Consider the following 19282-nt stretch of genomic DNA (forward strand, 5'->3'; position numbering starts at 1 on the left):
AACCCTCATTGTTGGAAGTTCATTCTACTCTTTATTCACGTTGATCCCCGCAGTCAGAACCGTAAAAGGGCCTTTTGCCTATCCCATAGATTGTTGTACTTTGGCACAAACTATAAAGAGCGGTATGCAGCCATGAGTGCAACTACTGGCATGCAACTACCAGCTCTGGATAGACAGATTCGGTAATTTAAATTAAAAAAAACGTACAAGAGAATAGCTGAGCCAAGCCAATTTCCATGCATGTTCTTCTATGCACAAAATGGAAAGTGAGCATGTACGAAGTACAAGATTACCAATGCTAACTCTCAATCATCATAGTGAACATACAGATCGAATCTACATGGCTGAAAAAACAAATCAATGCACACTTTTGTGCAATAAAACTGTTTGCCGATCTACTCGAGACCAACAATATCCTTGTTACGCCCGAACAGGTTACCTGCAACACAAGAGACATGTTGTAATTACCAATCAGTAAGGAGCATTCAGTCACAGAAGTTTCTGATAGCATACCACATACATAAACAGTAAAACCAATAGCAAGTTTAGACTGCTTCTTGCATTCCTTGGTGCAGTAACAATTATGTGTTTGAAACTACTACTTAATACTCTGAATGTAATATTTTTTTTATTTTTCGTACAAACTGAGGTACAATAAAGACAAAATTTTGTTGCGAATAGTACCTTAGAGAGAGACAATGTCAATATTCACTGCATAATTAATCTTTTTTTATTTTCTCCTGACATATTTTGTGTTTTGAAATGAATTCTAATAGGATGCTGCTCCCTCCGTTCCTAAATATAAATCTTTCTAGGAATTTCACTACGGACTACATACGTAGTAGAATGAGTGAATCTACAATCTAAATTATGTCTATATACATCTATATGAGCCCGTAGTGAAATCTCTTAAAAGATTTATATTTAGGAACGGAGGGAGTAAATTATATTGCAATCCATATGTTGTTCAAAAACAACTTTCAACCTGGGGGGTGCCCTTAGCAATGTGGTTAGTACAGTAGGCAAGGGTGTGTATGACAAACATAGAGCAAAGGTCGTAGTACACCGTCAATGTGACACAACGATTTAAAAAAAAGGTCCAGTCTCTCATCAGGGCACGACCTACGCCCTATGAGGAGAGACGTCGAGCGCGATGCTCTGCGTACGGAACACTTGAGTGTTACCACTTCCGAAGTCCCACGACTCTAGACTGGTCTGAGACTTACTACGTCTGTCGGCCTTCAGTCGAGCCTCAACTCTTAGGAAAGGGGGGACTGACTCTCCTCTGGAGTTTATTCAAGTAGGGAGTGAATGTTTTACATGCCTATTAGGGGCCTTATATAAACTAGCAGCGTGTTTGTTTGGGGGGGGTTGCAGATGGGGAATGGGAGTTTAAGGTATATGGGAGTTAAATTCCTTCGATTGTCTCAGGGACATGGGAGTTGAGATGGGAAGAGGAAGGGGAATTAAGAGGTCCAACTCCCTTCGATCTTGTCCCTGCAAGGACCAGGTAATTAAGCGTGGGAGTGGGAATTGATGTAACAAGAAAAAACTGTCCGCTCATGTCCTGTTGTTTAACGGCTGATGAAGCATTCATTTTTCTTATCCATACTCCTGTATCGTCAACAATTCTTAGTTCTGTAGGCAGGACCATAAACCAAACAACAGAAAATAACTCCCTCTAGAATTCCCACCGATAAATACTACCACATACCAAACGTGGGATTGGGACTAATAATCTACTTCCCAAGTCTAATTTCTTCACAAACTCCCCCCTCATAAACTCCCATGCCCAATCCCTCAAGATGCCAAACACGCTGTAGGGGTCCTTGACAAACAACCAAGACTACCCTTGAAAAGAGATGGGAGGGTAGAACTATGTAATCCTTAGTCATTTAGCCCATGTGCCTCTAGTAGGGTTAGGAGGGGAGTTGTGGCTCATGAAGGGGAGATTTTCTCCCCCATATAAAGGCTTTCTCCCTTCAGTTGGGCTTTGCTCCTTTGCCTTCATGTTTGACTTATTTTTATGGGGCCTCCTTCCTTTGGTTTGTTGACAATGAAGACTTGCTTGAACCTTTGTTGAGAAAGGTAGCTTGTTTGGAATTTTATTGACCTCCTTGACTTGTGTTGGCTTTCATTGACTTCTTTTGACCGTCTATGTGGAGTGCCATGTACGACTTGGGTGGGGCACATGGGCAGAGCCAGGGGTATTCCATGGAATACCAATGATTTGGCGCCAAAAATATATAGGTATACATATCCAGCCCACGCACGTGGCACGCAGCCCTCAACTCGGACTCCTCACTCCTCCGGTATGACTTGCTTTTCTTCTCCCATGTTCTACTTCTATCCTGACCTAGCTGTTGCAGCTGACAGGGGCAACCGGCGGCGGCGCCATGGGGACCACCGCATCAGCCACCAGCACGGCAGCACGGCAACACCTGCAGGCGGCCGCGGCACAGCAAGTCCAGCGGTCCGGCGTCCAGCCCTCGGCTGCTCTGCTCGTCTCGGCGGTTACTGGTTGCTAGATCCCTATTTATTTACTCTGATTTAGCATCTATTTACTCTGTCCTGCTAGATGCTAAATGGCGTGTAAATAGAAGCTGATCTACTAGATACTACGGAGTAGATGCTAAATCTTTTATGAACAAATACTAATCTCCTAGAGGCTAGATGCATGCCACTGCCACTGATTTTTTATCTTCTATTCTTGTAATGTAGATGAAGAACAAGGGTGGTAGCTTATTTTCAATGTGGGAAAAGGCTTTAAAGGCAAAGAAAACAACTTCCGCATCCACACTGAACTACTTACTTGCATGGCAGCGTTCAGTCCACTTGATTTATTTGCTGATGATGATCAAGAGAAGTTGGTTAGGCTTGCTAGAAAGTTTTGTGATAAGGATTTCAGAAATGATGAATTGTCAAGACTAAGCATGTACATTTCTCATGTGTGTATGGATAAAAGGTTTAAAATTTTGAAGAATCAACTAAGGAACGAAATGGGTGATAAATATTTGAATAATTCCTTGGTGATGTTTGTAGAGAGAGAATTCTTCAACCAAGTGAAAGATGAGGATGTCATCAATCTATTCCAAATAGGGGATCATAGAGTTGTACTGTAATTTCTTTGGTTGTTTTGTAATCTTTTTTAATTGTTAGAGATATTGCCACAATGATATTTTGCTTTCATATCAATATATGGTCATTGTGTCATTGATATTGCTAGCTTACTGCCCATTTATTGTCCTGGTATACATTTACATTACAACAACAACAACAACAAAGCCTTTAGTCCCAGCAAAAGAAAAAAGAATTACAAGGAATACCCAGCAGCAAATTCCTGGCTCCACCACTGGTGAGTGCCACCACTCCTTGGTAGCAGGGTAGCACTATAAGGATTGGTAGCAATATAACTTCTCTCCGGAAAATAGAGGTGTCCTAAAGAGCAGTTTACTTAAATAAACTGCATTGTAAGTAATTTCGCACTTAACTACCAGGGTTCCAGTGCTCGTTTTGCAGTATTTGAGGTTTGGAATATAGGCAACAAATCATAGACATACATTTCGCAAGAATACGTAAAAAATATTAACATCAGATCAAATCCTGGAACTTGAAGGTATTTCAAACTCATGCTTAATTATCTGATTTACCTTCTAATGATGCACTTAATAGAGAACGTGTTTTGAAGTGATATGTCCATCTAGCAATAATTGAATCTCACTGCATGCTTGCTTCTCTGTGGAACATTGAATTGTTTTTGCAGTAAAACTATCAGAACAGTTGCATGACCTCAATCTATAATTTTGGTAAAACAGCAAACTAAATGAAGAGATTACATGCTACAATAGTTTGGGGAGAAAATGAAATATACAGATATTTGGGTATATACCACCTTACAGGTTGCAGCTCTGGGTATATAGAATTAATTGCACAAAAGTACCACAATTGGGGCTAGGTTAACTAGTGCGGAGCACCCTGTGGTCATCCCCATGGACACCAACTCCCCAACCACCAAGTGGACCTTTGACGAGAGCTCACACCCTGTGGTTATCCCCATGGACACCAACTCCCCAACCACCAAGTGAACCTTTGACGAGAGCTCACGCACGCGCCATAGAACATGAGGTGAACTCACTCTTTAATGATTCTCCTTTCCCTATATGCGAGACATGGTTACTACCTAAGACGGAGACGCTATGTGTGATTAGGTACCAAGAAGATGGCCATGGAGAAGCTAGGAGCAATGGACAAGATGGTGCCGAAGCGAAGCGAGCAAGGCAAAGGAAGGAGCTGCTGACAAGAATTAGCCACCGGACATCCGATGAGACACAAGGAGCAAAAGCCTGAAGGAGCCAGCGAAGTCCAAGTCTAGACATCCGGTGCCGACCGAACATCCGGTTTGCATCAGAAATCCGGTGCCACTATCCAGTACGTCCGGAGAAGAAAATCATGGAAGTCCGATGACTACCGCACGTCCGGTCCCCCACGAGCCACCGGATATCCGATGACTGTCTGCGCAAGTTTCGGGTTTAGGCCCTTGTATCCCTCCCCCCAAGACTATAAGTACACCTTCACTTGACGAATTAGGGTTAGCAAAAGCATATTGAAATCAAACCTAGAGAGCTTTGCTCATCTACCACTCCATAGGAGACCAAGAGGCTGTTTGGATTACAACCAATGTCGACCCTACCATAATATTGGTTAGCCAACAATATTTGGTGGTTGTTTGGAGCGTTGCCAAAAATTGGCTCGACCCGAGCGCCCGCGGTCCGCCCGTGTAATTTCCGCCAGCGCGTGGGTGAGCTCACGGCGTGGAAAACCTTCGCCAACTTTTTGGCATGGCACCGCAAGTACTAGTTGCAAGCAGTTATGATTGCATTAGCTAGTAATTAATCGGTGGGCCCTCCAAAGATTAGCAAACGCACGCAGCTCTCTTCGCATACAAACTTTCTAGTGCAGGCTACAGCAATCACGTGCTTGTTTTTGTTTTTGTTTTTCCAGTTGGATGCCTGATACAATTTCTACAGGAAACTACATCTTAATCTTAAACTATATATAAATTATTAGTTTTGCAAAAAAAATGTTTTTACCATCAAGATATAATTGGTTGCAAACCAAACAAAGGACAATTTCGACAATTTTTAGGGATGGTACAATGGCTACAAACCAAACAACAATGACTTGCCAAAATTTTGGTCATGCCCTCGCATTGGTCATACCAAAATTTTGGTGGGGCTAGTTGAGGCTTAAACCAAACAGCCCCCAAGACCTCCTTCGAGAAGATCCCAAGTGGATATCAAGGCCCCTTAGGGGAAGATCCTCCCATGGATTCAAGCCCCATCTCTCGTAGAGATTTGGGAAGAACTACCTCCTTCCAAGACCTCATCTCCTCCATGGATTTGAGATGAACCTTACCCTTGTTGTTAATTTCCCTTGGATTGGTTGTGAATGCTTTGTGGATCTCATGTATTGCCCATCTAGTGAATGTGTGATTCGGACTTATCCTTGTGTTTTTCCCTCTTGTGATTTATGTTACTCTTGAATCCCCCTCCAAGTTGTGAAAGATTAGGCCATCTAGGGCTCTACCCTACATCATTAACAAATTGGTATCATTCTCCATTTTTTTATAAATCAGTACTGGCTTTGGGGCAGTGTAATCCAAAGCAAACTGATGGCCGGTTGATGACGTTTTGACAACAATCCTGACTAGTGGGATGTGTTAAATTTCATGCACTAGCCAACGCAACCAAAAGTCTGGACTGATGGAAAGGGCTAGACAATCCACATATACACTTCAAACACCCCCTCTCACGTGTGACGCAGAAAGTCAACACATGGACAGACTCAGAGGTATGACTCAAGAGGCCTATACGTGGACACAGGGGACGACAGCAATTTTTGAATAAACTGCGAAAGCCAGGACTTGAACAAAAGACCTTACTCTCATACCATGTTAAGCTTCATGCACTAGCCAACGCAACCAAAAGACCAAACTGATGGAAAGGGCTAGACAGTCCACATATACACTTCAACAGGATCCACAGTCAGCAATGATGTGGCAGCATATCAGTGGCGGAGCTACACCAGAATTCCTGGGGGAGGGGCAGAACACAAAATGTGAACATTTGAGGGGGCATAATACTATTTTTTCTTGCAACTAAGCCCTCTACTTAATGTTCCCTTCACAGAATCCAAGAGGGGGGGGGGCACAGCCGCCAAACATCACACTAAGCTCCGCCATTGCAGCATATGTCGCACCAAAAGACCTGGGAGGCAGCTGAGGGCTTCCCTGAGCTCGCCGGAGTTCCACCACCCAGCGATTGGAGGGGAGGCAGCAAGTGACGAGGACCCACTCATAACCACCTTGACACCGCCAGCACGTGAAGGTTGTCATTGGTCGCTGGGGACCCGGATCCTCGTCGCCAGCGGTAGACGGAATCACATATGCGACAGTTTTCTTTTGAAATTGAGCTGGGTAAGATGCTAACGGGGTTAAAAGGGCGGCGATGACAACACCATATTGCTTGGTGTGGGAGCGACCATTCTGGACGGAGTCGGAGATGAAGAGGTTGAGGGCAAAATTGTGCATGCTTGAAGCTTAAGAGAGGTTGTAGGAATATATGCAGGGTAAGAGAGTTTCTGGGTGCTTTTTGAGGGTCGGCAACAAGCTCGGCATGGTAATGAACGACAAAGGTAGCATGCCGCAACGATGCGGACATACTCAGGGGCAGCGGAATACACAAATGAAGAGAAGGGGAGGCCTAGGCGACGAAGAGAAGATGGCTCCGCTCCCCCCCCCCCTCCCTAGCCTAGACTCACCCACCCCCTGCCCGTCGCCGACAAGACCCTGCCGGCCGCCATCCCAACCCCAAGGCCCACGCCACGCCGTCCTCACGCACGAGCTCCGATGGCCAAGTGTTTGCAGGTGAGCAGCGATGGCGCGACACGGATAGTGTGTCCTCCGGCTCGAGGTCCTACAACGATGTCGTCCGCTCCGCCTCACCGCCCCAAGGCCACCCCTCCTCCGATGGTCGCGTCACCGCCTGCACCAACGCCCGCAGTCCGGCTCCCTGCCCCCGCTCGCATGGGCCCCGGCTTCGAGGTCCACCACGTCGCAGACGCTGCCGAGGTGGATGCGGATGGCTTCCAACAGCCCCGTTGGAAGAACCGGCACCACCGGTCACGTCACACGCCCACGCCAAGACCTCTTCGCCGCAGCCCTTCACGTGAGCAGGTGGTGGACCTTTGCTTTCGCTGCCTCGCGCCCGGCCATCCTGTTCGTGAGTGCACAAAGCCAATTTAATGCCGCAAGTGCCTCATCTCCGGCCATCACTCAAGGCAATACGAGGGAAGGAACCAAAAAGCGGACCAGAGACAGCTTGATGCTGCCCCTCGCGTCGCGGCTGCCGAGCCGCACCATCCTCCGTGCGGTGCACCGCCCGCTCCGAAGCCACCCCCGCCTACCATGGACCCACCCACCTCTCCAGCGTGAGTGTTTACCCCTCGCTCCATCGGGATCGAGGAAGCAGAGGAGATCCTGCAACACGGAATGGTGACGCTCATGACCGGCAACCGATCTGCCCTCCTTTTGCTATGGATGACTCCCCTCCACCCCGCTCCGCTCCGCTCCCCAACCCCTAGCCCAGCCTCCTCCCGCCGCCGTCGAGCTCTGCCAGCACCCTCCCCTCGCCATGGCCTTCTCCTGCTCCAGCGAGGCGAGCTCCTCCGGCCACGCGTGCCGCTGGCAGGCCTCCCTCGACGGCTCGTCCTCCGCGCGCTCCTACAGCGAGGTCGCCACCTCCCCGCGCTCTCCGGTATCGAGGTCGACCAGGAGGGGTTCAAGCTCCCCCGGCGCAGGGACCGACGTCGCCGTCCCCGGCGTGCCGCTGCGCCTGGTCCTGCACCGCCTTGCCGTCGCAGCCCATCGGCCGAGGAGGCGGCGGGCCTCTGCTTCCGCTGCCTGGACTCGCGCCACAGGGTGCACGACTGCACTAGAGACGTCCGCTGCCGCCGCTGCCTCGTGTCTGGCCATGAGTCCTGGGAATGCCCGGACCGCCGCCACCCCGGCACACGCGCCCACTCCCCGCGCACGCCTACGACGAGGACCGCGCCGCCGGCGACACCGCGCCCCGCGGCGCACCGCAGACCCTGCTGCTGCCCCCCATGGAGGCCCAGGAACGCACCGATGGCCCGTCCGCTCCGGTGCGTGTCATCCTCGCCCGCTCCGTCGAGATCGAGGAGACGGAGGGCGTCATGCGCCGGGCCATGGTGGCCACCATCACTGGGACGCGACCCGTCGTCTCCGCGGAAGAGGTGTCCGAGCTGCTGCACACCTCCCTCGCCCTGCACCCCGGGGACTTCTCCGTGCACCTTCACCGCCCGGAGGACTTCCTCATCGTCATCGCCTCCCGTGAGCTCAAGGACTACCGCGTCGAGCTCGAGCTCCGCGGGATCCCCGCCCAGGCCTGGCATCTCTCCACGGCGGAGCACATCCTGGGCAATAGCTGCTGGATTGAGAGGCTGCACCCGAGCACGCGCTCCCGCGCCGACCTCGCCACGTTCCAGCTATCTGCCCGCACCGCAGACCCGGCCCGCATTCGCCGCCATGCCAGCTTGGAGATCGTCGAGTCGCACCCCTCGCGCCACCAGTCGGACGCCCCTGCCATCTCCACCCTCACGTACCCGGTGTCCATGACGCTCGCCCGTGCCGAGCTCGACACCCCAGCGCCGAGCATCCCCGCCCCAGCGGTCGATCCCGACGACGGCCAGGGCGGTGACCAGGGGCGCCGGGATGACGACCCTGCCAGGCACGCCCGCCAGCGCAGTCGTGGCCGCAAGAGGCGCCGCACCGGCTCCACCCCTGCTGGTCGCGCCGTCGGCATGCAGATGGACGACCTCCCCTGGCCGCGCAACCCGCGCCCGCAGCGCGCTGACGGCATCGCCATGGTTGCTGGTTGGGCCTCGGCCTGTGAAGTGTGGCGTACGGTCACGCAACCGCCGGCGCTCCGCCCGTTCCGTACCATTCGGCCATGGCCTGGCATACGTGGGGCCCATGGCACCCGTCGACCACGCCATCCCCCTAAAAAAGCGCAGGGCAAAGCAGTCAAGGCTGATCCGTCCCTAATCCCCAGGCCGATAAGATCAGAAGCTGCAGAGGGGGAGCCCACCCTCGTGGCCCAGGATCGCTCGCACGACCCCGTCACTGATTCAAACCCGTCGTCGCCCGACGCGGTCGTGGGGGGCATCGAGACACCGCTTCGCGCCGCACCAACCACCTCTGCCCAACCAGATCAGCTGCTTTACGTGGGGCCCCTCTCTTTGGACTCAGAGATTCCTGACTCCCAGGCCGCACAACATCCCACCCCTGCCGAGGCTGATCCTGCCTCTGCGCGAAGGCCTGCCTCCAACCAGTACACCCCAGGCACTGGTTCGGAGCTCTCTGCGCCCCACGCGGGTGACGAGACCCTGGTCGGGTCAAAGGAGGGCGCGATGACGGCGGACTCTGCCAGCCCCGCCCCCCCCCACCCTCGCCTGATGCGGGCGCTCCCACCACTACCGCAGCTGTGACCCAATACAATTCGGAGCCCGCCCCACTCCCTGCAGATGCGCCCATCAGCCCACAGGCTACCCCCACGGACCGCTTCGCTTCCCTGCCGATCACCATGCTACGATCGCGCCATCGGAGACCTGCTGCGACTTGGACATTGGGAGAATTCCTCTCGGCCGCCACAAAGCACATTAGTGTTGTCCTCCCCACCCCAGGAAAGCGCCCGCGCGGGGGCCGTTCCGGGTCCTCCTCTGCCTCCAAGACCGTTGCACCACCCACGACTGAGCGTCGGGCGCAGGGCCTCCGCACAATCGGCATCGTGGGCGTCAACCAGCAGATCACCGCTGCCGAGATGCGGGTCTACGACGGCATCTTCGCTGCACCCATCCCCCGGTCTGTGCTCGCTGCGATCGCAGCGCTGGTCGATCGCGAGCTGCCTCCCCTCCCGGGATCGGCGCCGACCACGACCACGGCGGACGGCGGCCCCATTGTAGCCTAATCGCTGTGTGCAGCACCCTTGTCGAACATGATCCCATGAATTACGACCTCAAAATTCTAATCTGGAACGCCAGCGGCATGAACGTGCGCGCTCGTCCTTCGGTCATTCGCTCGCTGATCTGTACCACCGAGGCCTCCATTGTATGCATTCAAGAAACAAAGATGGAGTTGATCTGCTCGTCGACCGTCCTTGAGACGCTTGGTTCCGAGTTCGACGAATACGTCTATTTGCCGGCAGTCAGCACCCGCGGTAGCATACTCTTGGCTTGGAAGAGCCGGTCCGTCGCCCTTTCCGACCAGTCGTTCACCACGAACACGCTCTCATCCAAAGTTGCCACGCCCGGCGCCACCCACTGATGGCTCACCGTCATATACGGACCCTAGGCCGACGCGACGAAGATCGCCTTCCTGAAGGAGCTGCGCGACGTGCGCGCTGCTTGCCCTGGACCTTGGATGCTATGCGGGGACTTCAACCTGATCTATCGCGAGGAGGACAAGAACAACCGCAACCTCAACCGTCGCATGATGGGCAAGTTTCGCCGCCTGATCGATGACCTCGCGCTCAAAGAGGTATACCTTAACGGTCGCCGTTACACGTGATCGAACGAGCAACCGCCGCCGACGCTCGTGCGCCTCGACCGCGTCCTATGCACCTCGGACCGGGAAGAGCTCCATGGGGAGTGCCACCTCCGCTGCCTCGCGTCCGTCGTCTCCGACCATAGCCCTCTGCTACTGGACTGCTGCCCCCTGCCACGCGCTCACCGCCGATTCCACTTCGAGCAGTTCTGGCTCCGCCTGGATGGCTTCCAGGATGTGGTGACCATGGCTTGGAGCTCCGTTACTCACGGCGATCCCTTCAAGCGCATGGTGCTACGCCTCCAGGCCACTGCTCGCGCACTTACTAGCTGGAGCGCTCGCTCAGTCGGAGGCGTCCGCCTCAAGCTCGCAATCGCGCGGGAGCTGATCTCCAAATTCGACAACGCGCAAGAGAAATGGGCCCTCAACCCCCGACGAGCACTGGCTGCGCTCCCAGTTGAAGATATCCTACCTCGAGCTTGCCTCGCTCGAGCGCACCATTGCCCGCCAGCGAGCGCGGGTTACCTCGCTGAAGGACGGAGACGCCAACACCTCCTTCTTCCACCGCCAGAGCACCTACCGCAGGCAGAAGAACATGATCTACAACATCAGCATCGATGGTCGCGCGCTTTCTACCCACGACGACATGGTGGACGCGGCCTTCTCACACTTTCATGGCCTACTTGGCACCGCCGTCGACCGCGAGTGCTCGCTCCACCTTGACGAGCTCATCGAGCCCGCCGACGACCTCCTCGCCCTCGAGGAGCCGTTCGCCGCCGAGGAAATCTGGCACGCTATACGGCAACTACCCGCGCACAAGGCGCCGGGCCCCGACGGCTTCACTGCAGAATTTCTGCGCGCTTGCTGGCCCACGGTGCGGCAAGACTTGGTGGATGTCTTCCAGCAGCTATACAACATGCGCGGCCGAGGTTTCACCCGCCTTAACCGGGCACTGCTCACCTTGCTCCCCAAGCGTGCCGACGCCGCCACCTTCGGGGACTACACGCCGATCAGCCTTATCCATCTCGTCGCCAAAGTGTTCGCCAAAGTGCTCTCACTCCGCCTTGGCCCAGAGCTGGATCGCCTCGTCAGCCCGTACCAAAATGCATTCATCCCTGGGCGCAGCCTCAATGACAACTTCGTCCTCGTCAAGCAATCTGCGCGGCTACTCCATTAGCTCAAAGCCCCACGTGCCCTCCTTAAGCTGGACCTGACGAAGGCATTTGACTCGATCTCCTGGCCTTTCGCCTTCGAGGTGCTGCGACGCTACGGCTTTGGTACTCGCTTCCGAGCATGGATGGCCATCCTGCTATCTTCAGCAAGCACTAGGGTGTTGCTCAATGGCGACCCGGGTCCCCCCATTTGGCATCATCGAGGCTTCCGACAGCGCAACCCGCTGTCCCCGCAGCTCTTCGTCCTCGTCGTCGACGTACTCGGCCGGCTCGTCAACCGGGCCACCTCGCTGGGTATCTTGCAGCACCTCCACCCACGGCACACGGTACCGGTGATCTCGCTGTACGCAGACGATGTCGTGCTGTTCTACCATCCATCGCCGGCCGAGATCACCGCAGTCAAGGGTATCCTGCACCTCTTCGGCCGCACCTCCGGACTCCACGTCAACTTCGCCAAGAGCACGGCGACCCTCATTCGCTGCGATGAGGAGGCGGCAACCGCTGTAGTACAGCTGCTCGGCTGTCCCATCGCCGAGCTCCCAATCACCTACCTGGGAATCCCACTCACGATCCGGCGATCGACGGCGGCGCAGCTGCAGCCCCTGGTGGACAAGGTGCGGGGCCAACTGCCGTCTTGGAAGGCCTGGCTCATGAACAAGGTTGGGCGCCTCGCGATGGTGAAATCCGTCCGCTGTGCAGTCCCCATTCACCAACTGCTCGTTTTTGCACCGCCCAAGAAAACCATCAAGCAACTAGAGAAGATTGAGCGCGGATTCTTGTGGGCTGGCCATGAGGCTGCCAATGCGGGCAACTGCCATGTAAACTGGCGGCGCACTTGCCGCCCCATCGAGCTTGGAGGCCTTGGCATCCCGGACCTCGAGCGCATCGGGCTGGCTCTCCGCCTGCGATGGCTATGGCTCAGCCGCACCGACCAGAACAGAGCATGGAGTGGGCTCGACCTGCAGTTCTCGGCGGATGAACGTGCCCTGTTCTTCGCCTGCACCTCGATGTCCCTGGGGAACAGCCTCCCGTCCCTCTTCTGGGACGATCACTGGATCGGCAGCCGATCTGTCGGCGAGATAGCACCGCGACTCCTCGCCTGCATCCCCACGCGCAAGAGGAGGGCGCGGACCGTTGCGGAGGGGCTCAATGCCAACGCTTGGGCTCGCGACATCGAGGGCACTCTCGGCGTCCACGAGATTGGCCAGTACATCCGCCTCTGGAACGCCATTGAGCACACCGTCCTGCTCAACACGCCTGACCAGCTCACATGGAAGTGGACCAGGAATGGATCGTACTCTGCCAAGTCCTACTACAAGGCTACCTTCCAAGGATCTATCCCCAGCGCCTCCTGGAAGCTCATATGGAAGAGATGGGCTCCACCCCGGGTGCGCTTCTTCCATTGGCTTGCTGACCAGGACAGATGCTGGACCTCCGATCGCCTAGCTCGTCATGGGCTGCAGCACCACGACCCTTGCCTCTTGTGCTGCCAGGACCCCGAGACAATGGACCACTTGCTCCTCCACTGCCCCTTCTCCAAGCAGGTATGGCAAGACATCATCGCCTGGCTCCGCTTGCCGTGCACCGCCCCCAGCCGCGAAACTTCCCTTCTTGCTTGGTGGCATCGCGCCTAGCGAGTATGCCGCAGCCCATGCGCAAAGGCTTCGCCTCCGTGACCCTGCTGACCCCGTGGATGATTTGGAAGCACCGCAACAGCTGTGTGTCCGAGGGCACCCAACCCTCGGTGAACGACCTGGTTACGAAGATCAAAGAAGCGTCCCTCTGGACCAAGGCAGGAGCGGCCGATCTCCGTGGCATCTTCCCCCAGACCTGGGATGTACACTAGCTATAGGTTTTCCATTACCAGCAATGCCCCTCCTAGGAGGATTGTAACATAAACTCAACCTTTTCAATACAAAGAAACGCATCTATCTCACTGCGTTTTCTCGAAAAGAAAATGACCGACAACCGCCCTGCTGCCACTATCGACGAGGTGCCGCATCCCTATACTCCAACTTCCAGCTCAAAGAGGAGGACTTCACGGTCCACGAGCACCACCCAAAGGACTTTCTCATCCTCTTCGTCTCGATGGTGTCATGGACGGCCTCAACGGGGAGCACCTCATCCGCTTGCAGCACTTCTCCCTCACGCTTCAACCATGGAGCACGCTCGCTATACCTGGCCATGGCCAGCTCGGCTAGGACGGCTCGACGCGACCCGACCCTGGCCGGGCCTAAACATGTCGTCGGGCCGAGCTCAGGCCTGGAATTTGAGGTTGGGCTTGAAGAATACTGATTTTCCTCCATGGTCGGGCCGGGCCAGGCTCAGGCTTGAAGAATACTGATTTTTCTCCGTGGTCGGGTCGGGCCGATCGGGCCCAGTCAAGCTTTTTCAGGCTCGGGCCGGGCTCAGGCCCAATATTTAGGCCCGACGGTCGGGTCGGGGCGGGCTTGGGCCTGGTTTTCAGCATCGGGTTTTTTCAGCACGGCCCGAAGTATGCCCTGGTATAATGCTCGCCCCCGCCGGCGAGGGCAGGTTCAATTACCACGTTGACCTTGAGCTCCGTGGAATCCCTGCCCAAGAATGGCATCTCGCTACGGCGGAGCACATCCTTGGTCCAAGTTGTTGGATTGGGCGTCTACATCCTCACACGCGCTCGCGGGCAAACCTTCGAGTATTCCGGCTTGAAGCTCGCACCCGCCAACCGGCCCGCATACGCCGCTCCGCCATCTTGGAGGTCATCGAAGTGGTTCCATCCTGCCCCACTCTGGCTCCGTCGAGGTCCGGGCGCTCACCTATCCCGTCTCGATCAAGCTCATTTGTGTCGTGATGCTGGATGAGACGGGCAGCAGTGCTCTGCCTTCCCCCAACACAAATGGTGACGCCGATGACGCCACTGACCCCACGTGCGACGGCAACCATGGTGGTCCTCGCCCCCGCCGCCGTGGGAGCAAGCGGCGCCGCTCTGGTGACGCTACAGTTGGCCGGGTTGATGGCGTAGCCATGGATTCTGTCGGCTGGACAACCGCCAGTCCAGACGCTCGCACTGATGGTGTGGCCACCAATGACCGATGGCCCTCCACTCCCCGGGAGCCGATTACACCGCCGTCTATATGCGCCCGGGTGATGCTTCCTTGGCCTGGCCAGGGTGGGGCCCGGGGCCCTCGCCGTTGACACAAAAGAGGAAAGTGCAGAGGTAAAGTTCATGCTGCAACGGCCGGCAACTTGCCGGCCCCATCACCCATGCCCGAGGCCCCAGCTAGCGCCACCCCCTGGCCGCTGTCGCGCCTCCGCCAGTGGGGCCCTTGATGATTTCAAACTCCCCGTCGCCTAGCGTCACCTTGCAGGAACAAGACGGGATCAACACGGACGGGAACAACCATGGCTCGCATAGGGATCAGGATGCTTTGTCCCCCGACTGTGAGATTCCAGACTCTTTGCCCATGGGACCCAACGCTTCCCACAATGATGATACGTTGTCGGGGCAAAGCGGTGCCTCAACGATGCCAGCACAGGCTCCTGTTGACCAGTCCACCGTGCCTATGCGCGAGACTAAGGCAATGGCTCCTCTCCCGCCAACCCTGCTGCGGGCAATTTGGCAAATGACGGCCCAGATGACAGCCAAACCGCCCCGACAAGCCCGGCCCATCCTGCCTCGCCCTATGGGGGTTGTGAAGCTGAACTCATGCACACAGGTCCGACTCCCCAATGACATGCACGCCCCTCACGGCGCTAAGTGCCACTCCTGGGCGCTTCGCTTCACCGCCGGTGACGCTGCGTCGCACCAGGCCCCGCGCACCATACCCCGCGTGCGACGCCAACCGTGGTGGTCCTCGACCCCGACGCCGTGGGAGCAAGCGGCGCCGCTCTGGTGACGCTCCAGTTGGCCGGGTTGATGGCGTAGCCATGGATTCCGCCGGCTGGACAACCGCCAGTCCACACGCTCGCACTGATGGTGTGGCCACTAATGACCGATGGCCCTCCACTCCCCGGGAGCCGATTGCACCCCCGTCTGTATGCGCCCGAGTGATGCTTCCCTGGCCTGGCCAGGGTGGGGCCCAGGGCCCTCGCCGTCGACACAAAATAGGAAAGTGCAGCGGTAAAGTTGATGCTGCAACGGCCGGCAACTTGCCGGCCCCATCACCCATGCCCGAGGCCCCAGCTAGCGCCACCCCGCTGGCCGCTGTCGCGCCTCCCCTAGTGGGGCCCCTGATGATTTCAAACTTCCCGTCGCCTAGAGTCACCTTGCAGGAACAAGACGGGATCAACCCGGACGGGAACAACCATGGCTCGCATAGGGATCAGGATGATTTGTCCCCCGACTGTGAGGTTCCAGACTCTTTGCCCATGGGACCCAACGCTTCCCACAATGATGATACGTTGTCGGGGCAAAGCGGTGCCTCAACGACGCCAGCACAGGCTCCTGTTGAACAGTCCACCGCGCCTATGCGCGAGACTAAGGCAATGGCTCCTCTCCCGCCAACCCTGCTGCGGGCAATTTGGCAAATGACGGCCCAGATGCCAGCCAAACCGCCCCGACAAACCCGGCCCATCCTGCCTCGCCCTATGGGGGTTGTGAAGCTGAACTCATGCACACAGGTCCGACTCCCCAATGACATGCACGCCCCTCACGGCGCTACGTGCCACTCCTGGACGCGTCGCTTCACCGCCGATGACGCTGCGTCGCACCAGGCCCCGCGCTGCTATACCCCGTGGCTTCCTCCAGGCTGTCACCAAGCACCTAAACGTGGCTCTGCCTACCCCGGGTAGACATCCAGGGAGACAACCCCTCACCTTCTCCCCTCAACGCGGGCGCTTTGCCACTATGGCCTTGTCCCAGACCCCCCCCCCCCCGCCCCGCGCGCGCGCACGCGCGGAGAGAAGGGCGCAGATCCAAGTTGCTCGGTTTACGCATTCTATTAAAAAAATTGCTGGTAGCCCCCCTTTGGGTCCACGTAGAGGCCTCTTGAGTCATATGTGAGTTTGTCACACGTGAGAGGGGGTGTTACAGTATATGTGGATTGCACTAGCCTTTTCCATTAGTTCGGACCGCAAGAGAACAATGACAAGATTGCATTCCTCCAAGAGCTCCGCGACATTCGCCTAGATTGCGTCGGGCCATGGATGATATGCGGAGACTTCAACCTCATATACCGCGATGAGGACAAAAATAACGAAAATCTCAATCGACGCATGAGGGGCATGTTCCAATGCATACTCAACGACCTAGCGCTCAAAGAGGTTTACCTCAATGGACGTCGCTACACATGATCGAACAAGCAATCACCGCCCACACGTGTCCATCTCGATAGGGTACTATGCACCTCATATTGGGAGGAACACGTGGAGTGCCACTTACAATGCCCCGCGTCGATGATCTCGGATCACTCCCCCTGCTTTTGGACTGCGCCCCGATGCCCGCCGCTAGCCGATGTTTTCGGTTTGAGGATTTCTACCTTCGCCTGGACAGCTACTAGGTGACGATGCATGTTGCTTGGACCTCGGTCCATGACAACGACCCCTACAAGTGCCTCATGCTTTGCTTGCAAGCGGCCGCCCGAGGCCTCATGAGCTGGAGCTCGGGCTTTGTTGGCTCCGTCAAACAGAAGCTCGATATCTCTCGAAAACTCATATCGACATTTGATGGTGCCCAGGAACATCGCGTCCTCTCACCGCACAGCTTAAGCTCGTGCACCTCGGCCTAGCCTCGTTGGAGCGCTTGATTGCCAGGCAGCGCGCCCACGTGACCGCACTCAAGGATGGTGACGCGAGCACGACTTTCTTCCACCGGCAAAGCACCTACCGCCGACAAAAGAATAGAATCCACAACCTCGTCGCTGGCAACCGAGTGCTCCTAGACCACACTGACATGGCAGAAGCAGCCTTCTAGCACTATGACGACCTCCTCGGGACTGTTGTCGACCGCGACCACTCCCTCAACCTTGAGCAGCTCGAGCCCAGCGACTTGCAAGACTTGGACGCACCATTCAACATGGACAAGATCTGGAGCACTGTGAAGCGCCTACCCGCACGCAAAGCGCGAGGCACCTGCGGATTCACCGCGGAGTTCGTTCACGCGTGCTAGCATACCATCAAGGATGACTTGGTCGCAGTGTTCCAGCAGCTCTACGACATGCGAGGCCGCGGGTTTCATCGACTGAACCAGGCACTTGTAATGCTGCTACCTAGACACGCCGACGCTAGTGCATTGGGCGACTATCGCCCAATTAGTTTGTACACTTGGTCGCGAAGATCTTCGCGAAGGTTCTCTCCCTGGGCCTCCTGCCGAAGCTTGACAACCTGATGAGCCGGAACCAAAACGCGTTCATCCCCGACAGTTGTCTTCACAACAACTTAATGCTGGTGAAACAGATCGCGCACCTCCTGCACTAGTTGGGTGCACCCCGGGTTCTGCTAAAGCTAAACCTGGCCCGCGCCTTTCACTCGCTCTAATGGCCCTTCCTCTTCGAGGCCCTTCGCCAATATGGCTTTGGTGAGCGATTCCTTAAGTGGCTTGCGATCCTACTCTCTTAGCCAACACCAGAGTCCTACTGAACGGCGAGCCGGGGCCCCCCGATATGGCACCGTTGCGAGCTGCGCCAGGGCGACCCAATATCGCCGCAGCTCTGCTCGCTGGTCACCAACATCCTAGCCCAGCTGATCAAGCCTGCCATCGATGACGGCATTCTACAACAGTTGCACCCACGACGCCCCATCCAACCCATCTTCCTATACACCGACGACGTGGTACTATTTTCCCACCCATCGTCGAGCGACATCTCGACCATCAAGGGTATACTTGAGATCTCTGAGAGCGCGTCTGGCCTGCGAGTCAACTACACGAAGAGCTCGACGACGTTGTTGCACTGTGATCCCGAGGCAGCGGCGCCGGTTGTCGAGACACTTGGGTGCTCCATGGTCGAGATGCTCTTCTCCTACCTCGGCACCCCGCTTACGTTGCGACGTCCTACGGCCGCACAACTCCAGCCCCTTGTTGATCGCACGGCCAGTTGCTTTCCCTCTTGGAAAGCCTAATTGATGAATCGCATCGAGTATCTTGCGCTCGTCAAGTCCATCCTGGGCACGATACCCATACACCAGCTCCTAGTGTTTGCCCCACCAAAGAAGATCCTCAAACAACTCGAAAAGATACAACATGGCTTTCTCTGGCCGGCCGCGCCGCTACCAATGGTGCGCCCGACCTTGGTGGCCTTGGGGTACAAGACCTGGAGTGTACCGGACTCGCCCTTAGGCTACATTGGTTATGGTTCTCTCGCACTAACGACGACCACGCCAGGTCCAGACTTGACCTGCAGTTCTTCGCGGACGAACTAGCTCTATTCTTCCCGTCGACTTACATGGTGATTGGTGATGGACTCACGGCCAAATTCTAGGAGGACCGCTGGATTGATGGGCGTGCAATCGGTGAAATCGCACTGCTCATGTTCGCACGCATCCCCAAGAGACGGCACAAAACAGAGGACAGTGG

General features: G+C 55.8%; 1 protein-coding gene across 6 annotated transcripts in view; it reads right to left on the reverse strand.

The window, feature by feature from the left end:
• Positions 1 to 218: 218 nt before the first annotated feature.
• Positions 219 to 19282, reverse strand: part of LOC123398318 (fructose-bisphosphate aldolase-lysine N-methyltransferase, chloroplastic) — a 68532-nt gene continuing 49468 nt past the window's right edge. The window contains exons 12-15 of one of the 6 annotated variants that reach the window (XR_006610135.1): positions 3651 to 3736; positions 3327 to 3389; positions 2813 to 2847; positions 219 to 439 (exon numbers count right to left, since the gene is read on the reverse strand). The gene's annotated coding sequence lies outside the window, so the exon portion shown is untranslated. The remainder of the gene's footprint in view (positions 440 to 2812; positions 2848 to 3326; positions 3390 to 3650; positions 3737 to 19282) is intronic. The other 5 variants (XR_006610134.1, XR_006610132.1, XR_006610137.1 and 2 more) reach the window with 5 other exon arrangements.

Source organism: Hordeum vulgare, chromosome 5H, assembly GCF_904849725.1.
Source record: "Hordeum vulgare subsp. vulgare chromosome 5H, MorexV3_pseudomolecules_assembly, whole genome shotgun sequence".
NCBI classification, from domain to species: Eukaryota; Viridiplantae; Streptophyta; class Magnoliopsida; order Poales; family Poaceae; genus Hordeum; species Hordeum vulgare.